The 8129-nt window shown below is 43.5% G+C and overlaps 6 non-coding genes across 6 annotated transcripts; all 6 read left to right on the forward strand.

Annotated features, from left to right (window-relative positions):
- Positions 1-124: 124 nt before the first annotated feature.
- trnag-ucc lies at positions 125-196 on the forward strand. Its single transcript has one exon. It is a non-coding gene; the product is annotated as a tRNA-Gly (tRNA).
- A 1514-nt stretch (positions 197-1710) lies between these two features.
- trnag-ucc lies at positions 1711-1782 on the forward strand. The gene has a single exon. It is a non-coding gene; the product is annotated as a tRNA-Gly (tRNA).
- A 495-nt stretch (positions 1783-2277) lies between these two features.
- On the forward strand, positions 2278-2349 carry trnag-ucc. Its single transcript has one exon. It is a non-coding gene; the product is annotated as a tRNA-Gly (tRNA).
- Positions 2350-2776: 427 nt separating this feature from the next.
- On the forward strand, positions 2777-2848 carry trnag-ucc. The gene has a single exon. It is a non-coding gene; the product is annotated as a tRNA-Gly (tRNA).
- Positions 2849-3839: 991 nt separating this feature from the next.
- trnag-ucc lies at positions 3840-3911 on the forward strand. The gene has a single exon. It is a non-coding gene; the product is annotated as a tRNA-Gly (tRNA).
- A 495-nt stretch (positions 3912-4406) lies between these two features.
- Positions 4407-4478, forward strand: trnag-ucc. Its single transcript has one exon. It is a non-coding gene; the product is annotated as a tRNA-Gly (tRNA).
- Positions 4479-8129: the final 3651 nt, after the last annotated feature.

Raw genomic sequence — 8129 nt, forward strand, 5'->3', positions numbered from 1 at the left:
ACTCATTTTATTGGCAGTGTGGCATATTTATACTATTGGGCTTGTAAACTGGTGATCATAAACTCAACATGATTAAATTCTATGGCTTGCTGTCCTAAAGCCTTACCTCTTCAGTACATGTCAAGCGATGGTGGTATAGTGGTAAGCATAGCTGCCTTCCAAGCAGTTGACCCGGGTTCGATTCCCGGCCATCGCATAGAGGCTGTTTGAGTCTTTATAAATGTGCGCCAGCTCCTCACTTTGTCTGGGTTTCAAGACAACACAACCACTACCACAACCACCCCTTCTACGTACTGTTTGATTAGAGTGATTGCAGACCACCACCAAGGCCACCAAGACCTTTCATAAGTACAGTCAATGCTGTCTCTGTATTCTATCCCTGTACACGATTTCACTGGGGTTTGCACTGCCACAGCATTGAAAACTCTACTTTGCTTCTTACTAGAGGAGGGAAGGTTAAATATCTTGGGGAACATCTACTCTCATATTGCAGTTTTTACAGTGCTGACTTTAAAGTACAGTACCTTAACATCCCAACTGAGCCTTACTTTACCAAGTTCCTTACCTGTGATTAAATTCTATGGCTTGCTGTCCTAAAGCCTTACCTCTTCAGTACATGTCAAGCGATGGTGGTATAGTGGTAAGCATAGCTGCCTTCCAAGCAGTTGACCCGGGGTCGATTCCCGGCCGTCGCATAGAGGCTGTTTGAGTCTTTATAAATGTGCGACATCTCCTCACTTTGTCTGGGTTTCAAGACAACACAACCACCCCTTCAACATACTGAGTGATTGCACACCGTGGGGCTTTTGCTACGAGCCACCAAGACCTTTCATAAGTACAGTCAATGCTGTGTCTGTATTCTATGCCTGTACACGATTTCACTGGGGTTTGAACTGCGACAGCATTGAAAACTGTACTTTGCTTCTTACTGGAGGATGGAAGTTTAAATATCTTGGGGTCCATCTACTTTCACATTGCAGTTTTTACAGTGCCAATTTTAAAGTATTGTACAATAACATCCCAACTGCGCCTTACTTTACCAAACTCCTTACCTTTGCAGAGTCATACTCATTTTATTGGCAGTGTGGCATATTTATACTATTGGGCTTGTAAACTGGTGATCATGAACTCAACATGATTAAATTCTATTACTCGCTTTCCTAAAGCCTTACCTCTTCGGATCTTGTCAAGCGATGGTGGTATAGTGTTAAGCATAGCTGCCTTCCAAGCAGTTGACCAGGGGTCGATTCCCGGCCGTCACATAGAGGCTGTTTGAATCTTTATAAATGTGTGACATCTCCTCACTTTGTCTAGGTTTCAAGACAACACAACCACCACCACAACCACCCCTTCTACGTATTGTTTGATTAGAGTGATTGCAGACTGCCACCAAGGCCACCAAGACCGCCACCAAGGCCACCAAGACCTTTCATAAGTACAGTCAATGCTGTGTCTGTATTCTATGCCTGTACACGATTTCACTGGGGTTTGCACTGCCACATTATTGAAAACTGTACTTTGCTTCGTACTAGAGGAGGGAAGGTTAAATATCTTGGGGAACATGTACGCTCATATTGCAGTTTTTATAGTGCTGACTTTAAAGTACAGTACCTTAACATCCCAACTGAGCCTTACTTTACCAAGTTCATTACCTGTGATTAAATTCTATGGCTTGCTGTCCTAAAGCCTTACCTCTTCAGTACATGTCAAGCGATGGTGGTATAGTGGTAAGCATAGCTGCCTTCCAAGCAGTTAACCCGGGTTCGATTCCCGGCCGTCGCATAGAGGCTGTTTGAGTCTTTATAAATGTGCGACATCTCCTCACTTTGTCTGGGTTTCAAGACAACACAACCACCCCTTCAACATACTGAGTGATTGCACACCGTGGGGCTTTTGCTACGAGCCACCAAGACCTTTCATAAGTACAGTCAATGCTGTGTCTGTATTCTATGCCTGTACACGATTTCACTGGGGTTTGAACTGCGACAGCATTGAAAACTGTACTTTGCTTCTTACTGGAGGATGGAAGTTTAAATATCTTGGGGTCCATCTACTTTCACATTGCAGTTTTTACAGTGCCAATTTTAAAGTATTGTACAATAACATCCCAACTGAGCCTTACTTTACCAAACTCCTTACCTTTGCAGAGTCATACTCATTTTATTGGCAGTGTGGCATATTTATACTATTGGGCTTGTAAACTGGTGATCATAAACTCAACATGATTAAATTCTATGGCTTGCTGTCCTAAAGCCTTACCTCTTCAGTACATGTCAAGCGATGGTGGTATAGTGGTAAGCATAGCTGCCTTCCAAGCAGTTGACCCGGGTTCGATTCCCGGCCATCGCATAGAGGCTGTTTGAGTCTTTATAAATGTGCGACAGCTCCTCACTTTGTCTGGGTTTCAAGACAACACAACCACTACCACAACCACCCCTTCTACGTACTGTTTGATTAGAGTGATTGCAGACCACCACCAAGGCCACCAAGACCTTTCATAAGTACAGTCAATGCTGTCTCTGTATTCTATCCCTGTACACGATTTCACTGGGGTTTGCACTGCCACAGCATTGAAAACTGTACTTTGCTTCTTACTAGAGGAGGGAAGGTTAAATATCTTGGGGAACATCTACTCTCATATTGCAGTTTTTACAGTGCTGACTTTAAAGTACAGTACCTTAACATCCCAACTGAGCCTTACTTTACCAAGTTCCTTACCTGTGATTAAATTCTATGGCTTGCTGTCCTAAAGCCTTACCTCTTCAGTACATGTCAAGCGATGGTGGTATAGTGGTAAGCATAGCTGCCTTCCAAGCAGTTGACCCGGGTTCGATTCCCGGCCGTCGCATAGAGGCTGTTTGAGTCTTTATAAATGTGCGACATCTCCTCACTTTGTCTGGGTTTCAAGACAACACAACCACCCCTTCAACATACTGAGTGATTGCACACCGTGGGGCTTTTGCTACGAGCCACCAAGACCTTTCATAAGTACAGTCAATGCTGTGTCTGTATTCTATGCCTGTACACGATTTCACTGGGGTTTGAACTGCGACAGCATTGAAAACTGTACTTTGCTTCTTACTGGAGGATGGAAGTTTAAATATCTTGGGGTCCATCTACTTTCACATTGCAGTTTTTACAGTGCCAATTTTAAAGTATTGTACAATAACATCCCAACTGAGCCTTACTTTACCAAACTCCTTACCTTTGCAGAGTCATACTCATTTTATTGGCAGTGTGGCATATTTATACTATTGGGCTTGTAAACTGGTGATCATGAACTCAACATGATTAAATTCTATTACTCGCTTTCCTAAAGCCTTACCTCTTCAGCTCTCGTCAAGCGATGGTGGTATAGTGGTAAGCATAGCTGCCTTCCAAGCAGTTGACCCGGGTTCGATTCCCGGCAGTCACATAGAGGCTGTTTGAATCTTTATAAATGTGTGACATCTCCTCACTTTGTCTAGGTTTCAAGACAACACAACCACCCCTTCTACATACTGCTTGATTAGAGTGATTGCAGACCGCAGGGCATTTGCTACGAGCCACCAAGACCTTTCATAAGTACAGTCAATGCTGTGTCTGTATTCTATGCCTGGACACGATTTCACTGGGGTTTGCACTGCCACAGCATTGAAAACTGTACTTTGCTTCTTACTAGAGGAGGGAAGGTTAAATATCTTGGGGAACATGTACGCTCATATTGCAGTTTTTATAGTGCTGACTTTAAAGTACAGTACCTTAACATCCCAACTGAGCCTTACTTTACCAAGTTCCTTACCTGTGATTAAATTCTATGGCTTGCTGTCCTAAAGCCTTACCTCTTCAGTACATGTCAAGCGATGGTGGTATAGTGGTAAGCATAGCTGCCTTCCAAGCAGTTGACCCGGGTTCGATTCCCGGCCGTCGCATAGAGGCTGTTTGAGTCTTTATAAATGTGCGACATCTCCTCACTTTGTCTGGGTTTCAAGACAACACAACCACCCCTTCAACATACTGAGTGATTGCACACCGTGGGGCTTTTGCTACGAGCCACCAAGACCTTTCATAAGTACAGTCAATGCTGTGTCTGTATTCTATGCCTGTACACGATTTCACTGGGGTTTGAACTGCGACAGCATTGAAAACTGTACTTTGCTTCTTACTGGAGGATGGAAGTTTAAATATCTTGGGGTCCATCTACTTTCACATTGCAGTTTTTACAGTGCCAATTTTAAAGTATTGTACAATAACATCCCAACTGCGCCTTACTTTACCAAACTCCTTACCTTTGCAGAGTCATACTCATTTTATTGGCAGTGTGGCATATTTATACTATTGGGCTTGTAAACTGGTGATCATAAACTCAACATGATTAAATTCTATGGCTTGCTGTCCTAAAGCCTTACCTCTTCAGTACATGTCAAGCGATGGTGGTATAGTGGTAAGCATAGCTGCCTTCCAAGCAGTTGACCCGGGTTCGATTCCCGGCCATCGCATAGAGGCTGTTTGAGTCTTTATAAATGTGCGACAGCTCCTCACTTTGTCTGGGTTTCAAGACAACACAACCACTACCACAACCACCCCTTCTACGTACTGTTTGATAAGAGTGATTGCAGACCACCACCAAGGCCACCAAGACCTTTCATAAGTACAGTCAATGCTGTCTCTGTATTCTATCCCTGTACACGATTTCACTGGGGTTTGCACTGCCACAGCATTGAAAACTGTACTTTGCTTCTTACTAGAGGAGGGAAGGTTAAATATCTTGGGGAACATCTACTCTCACATTGCAGTTTTTACAGTGCTGACTTTAAAGTACAGTACCTTAACATCCCAACTGAGCCTTACTTTACCAAGTTCCTTACCTGTGATTAAATTCTATGGCTTGCTGTCCTAAAGCCTTACCTCTTCAGTACATGTCAAGCGATGGTGGTATAGTGGTAAGCATAGCTGCCTTCCAAGCAGTTGACCCGGGGTCGATTCCCGGCCGTCGCATAGAGGCTGTTTGAGTCTTTATAAATGTGCGACATCTCCTCACTTTGTCTGGGTTTCAAGACAACACAACCACCCCTTCAACATACTGAGTGATTGCACACCGTGGGGCTTTTGCTACGAGCCACCAAGACCTTTCATAAGTACAGTCAATGCTGTGTCTGTATTCTATGCCTGTACACGATTTCACTGGGGTTTGAACTGCGACAGCATTGAAAACTGTACTTTGCTTCTTACTGGAGGATGGAAGTTTAAATATCTTGGGGTCCATCTACTTTCACATTGCAGTTTTTACAGTGCCAATTTTAAAGTATTGTACAATAACATCCCAACTGAGCCTTACTTTACCAAACCCCTTACCTTTGCAGAGTCATACTCATTTTATTGGCAGTGTGGCATATTTATACTATTGGGCTTGTAAACTGGTGATCATGAACTCAACATGATTAAATTCTATTACTCGCTTTCCTAAAGCCTTACCTCTTCGGCTCTCGTCAAGCGATGGTGGTATAGTGGTAAGCATAGCTGCCTTCCAAGCAGTTGACCCGGGTTCGATTCCCGGCAGTCACATAGAGGCTGTTTGAATCTTTATAAATGTGTGACATCTCCTCACTTTGTCTAGGTTTCAAGACAACACAACCACCCCTTCTACATACTGCTTGATTAGAGTGATTGCAGACCGCAGGGCATTTGCTACGAGCCACCAAGACCTTTCATAAGTACAGTCAATGCTGTGTCTGTATTCTATGCCTGGACACGATTTCACTGGGGTTTGCACTGCCACAGCATTGAAAACTGTACTTTGCTTCTTACTAGAGGAGGGAAGGTTAAATATCTTGGGGAACATCTACTCTCACATTGCAGTTTTTACAGTGCGTACTTTAAAGTACAGTACCTTAACATCCCAACTGAGCCTTACTTTACCAAGTTCCTTACCTGTGATTAAATTCTATGGCTTGCTGTCCTGAAGCCTTACCTCTTCAGTACATGTCAAGCGATGGTGGTATAGTGGTAAGCATAGCTGCCTTCCAAGCAGTTCACCTGGGTTCGATTCCCGGCCGTCGCATAGAGGCTGTTTGAATCTTTATAAATGTGCGACAGCTCCTCACTTTGTCTGGGTTTCAAGACAACACAACCACCCCTTCTACATACTGTTTGATAAGAGTGATTGCAGATCGTGGCTTTTGCTACGAGCCACCAAGACCTTTCATAAGTACAGTCAATGCTGTGTCTGTATTCTATGCCTGTACACGATTTCACTGGGGTTTGAACTGCGACAGCATTGAAAACTGTACTTTGCTTCTTACTGGAGGAAGGAAGTTTAAATATCTTGGGGAACATCTACTCTCACACACATTGCAGTTTTTACAGTGCTGACTTTAAAGTACAGTACCTTAACATCCCAACTGAGCCTTACTTTACCATGTTCCTTACCTGTGATTAAATTCTATGGCTCGCTGTCCTAAAGCCTTACCTCTTCAGCACTTGTCAAGCGATGGTGGTATAGTGGTAAGCATAGCTGCTTTCCAAGCAGTTGACCCAGGTTCGATTCCCGGCCGTTGCATAGAGGCTGTTTGAATCTTTATAAATGTGCCACAGCTCCTCACTGTCTGGTTTTCAAGACAACACAACTGTCGCTTAACATGTACTGAAGAGGTAAGGCTTAAGGACAGCGAGCCATAGAATACTGTTTGATTCGAGTGATTGCAGACCGCGGGGCTTTTGCTACGAGCCACCAAGACCTTTCATAAGTACAGTTAATGCTGTGTCTGTATTCTATGCCTGGACACGATTTCACTGGGGTTTGCACTGCCACAGCATTGAAAACTGTACTTTGCTTCTTACTGGACGACGGAAGTTTAAATATCTTGGGGTCCATCTACTTTCACATTGCAGTTTTTACAGTGCCAATTTTAAAGTATAGTACAATAACATCCCAACTGAGCCTTACTTTACCAAACTCCTTACCTTTGCAGAGTCATACTCATTTTATTGGCAGTGTGGCATATTCATACTATTGGGCTTGTAAACTGGTGATCATAAACTCAACATGATTAAATTCTATTACTCGCTTTCCTAAAGCCTTACTTCTTCAGTACATGTTAAGCGATGGTGGTATGGTGGTAAGCATAGCTTCCTTCCAAGCAGTTAACCCGGGTTCGATTCCTGGCCGTCGCATAGAGGCTGTTTGAATCTTTATAAATGTGCCACAGCTCCTCACTGTCTGGTTTTCAAGACAACACAACTGTCGCTTAACATGTACTGAAGAGGTAAGGCTTAAGGACAGCGAGCCATAGAATACTGTTTGATTCGAGTGATTGCAGACCGCGGGGCTTTTGCTACGAGCCACCAAGACCTTTCATAAGTACAGTCAATGCTGTCTCTGTATTCTATGCCTGGACACGATTTCACTGGGGTTTACACTGTGACAGCTTTGAAAACTGTACTTTGCTTCTTAATAGAGGAGGGAAGGTTAAATATCTCGGGGCCATCTACTTTCACATTGCAGTTTTTACAGTGCTGACTTTAAAGTACAGTACATTAACATCCCAACTGAGCCTTACTTTACCAAGCTCCTTACCTGTGATTAAATTCTATGGCTCGCTGTCCTTAAGCCTTACCTCTTCAGTACATGTCAAGCGATGGTGGTATAGTGGTAAGCATAGCTGACTTCTAAGCAGTTGACCCGGGTTCGGTTCCTGGCTGTCGCATAAAGGCTGTTTGAGTCTTTATAAATGTGCGACAGCTCCTAACTGTGTCTGGTTTTCAAGACAACACAACTACCCCTTCTACATACTGTTTGATTAGAGTGATTGCAGACCATGGGGCTTTTGCTACCAGCCACCAAGACCTTTCATAAGTGCAGTCAATGCTGTGTCTGTATTCTATGCCTGTACACGATTTCACTGGGGTTTGCACTGCCACAGCATTGAAAACTGTACTTTGCTTCTTACTAGAGGAGGGAAGGTTAAATATCTTGGGGAACATGTACGCTCATATTGCAGTTTTTATAGTGCTGACTTTAAAGTACAGTACCTTAACATCCCAACTGCGCCTTACTTTACCAAGTTCCTTACCTGTGATTAAATTCTATGGCTTGCTGTCCTAAAGCCTTACCTCTTCAGTACATGTCAAGCGATGGTGGTATAGTGGTA

Source organism: Solea senegalensis, unplaced genomic scaffold, assembly GCF_019176455.1.
Source record: "Solea senegalensis isolate Sse05_10M unplaced genomic scaffold, IFAPA_SoseM_1 scf7180000017459, whole genome shotgun sequence".
NCBI lineage: Eukaryota > Metazoa > Chordata > Actinopteri > Pleuronectiformes > Soleidae > Solea > Solea senegalensis.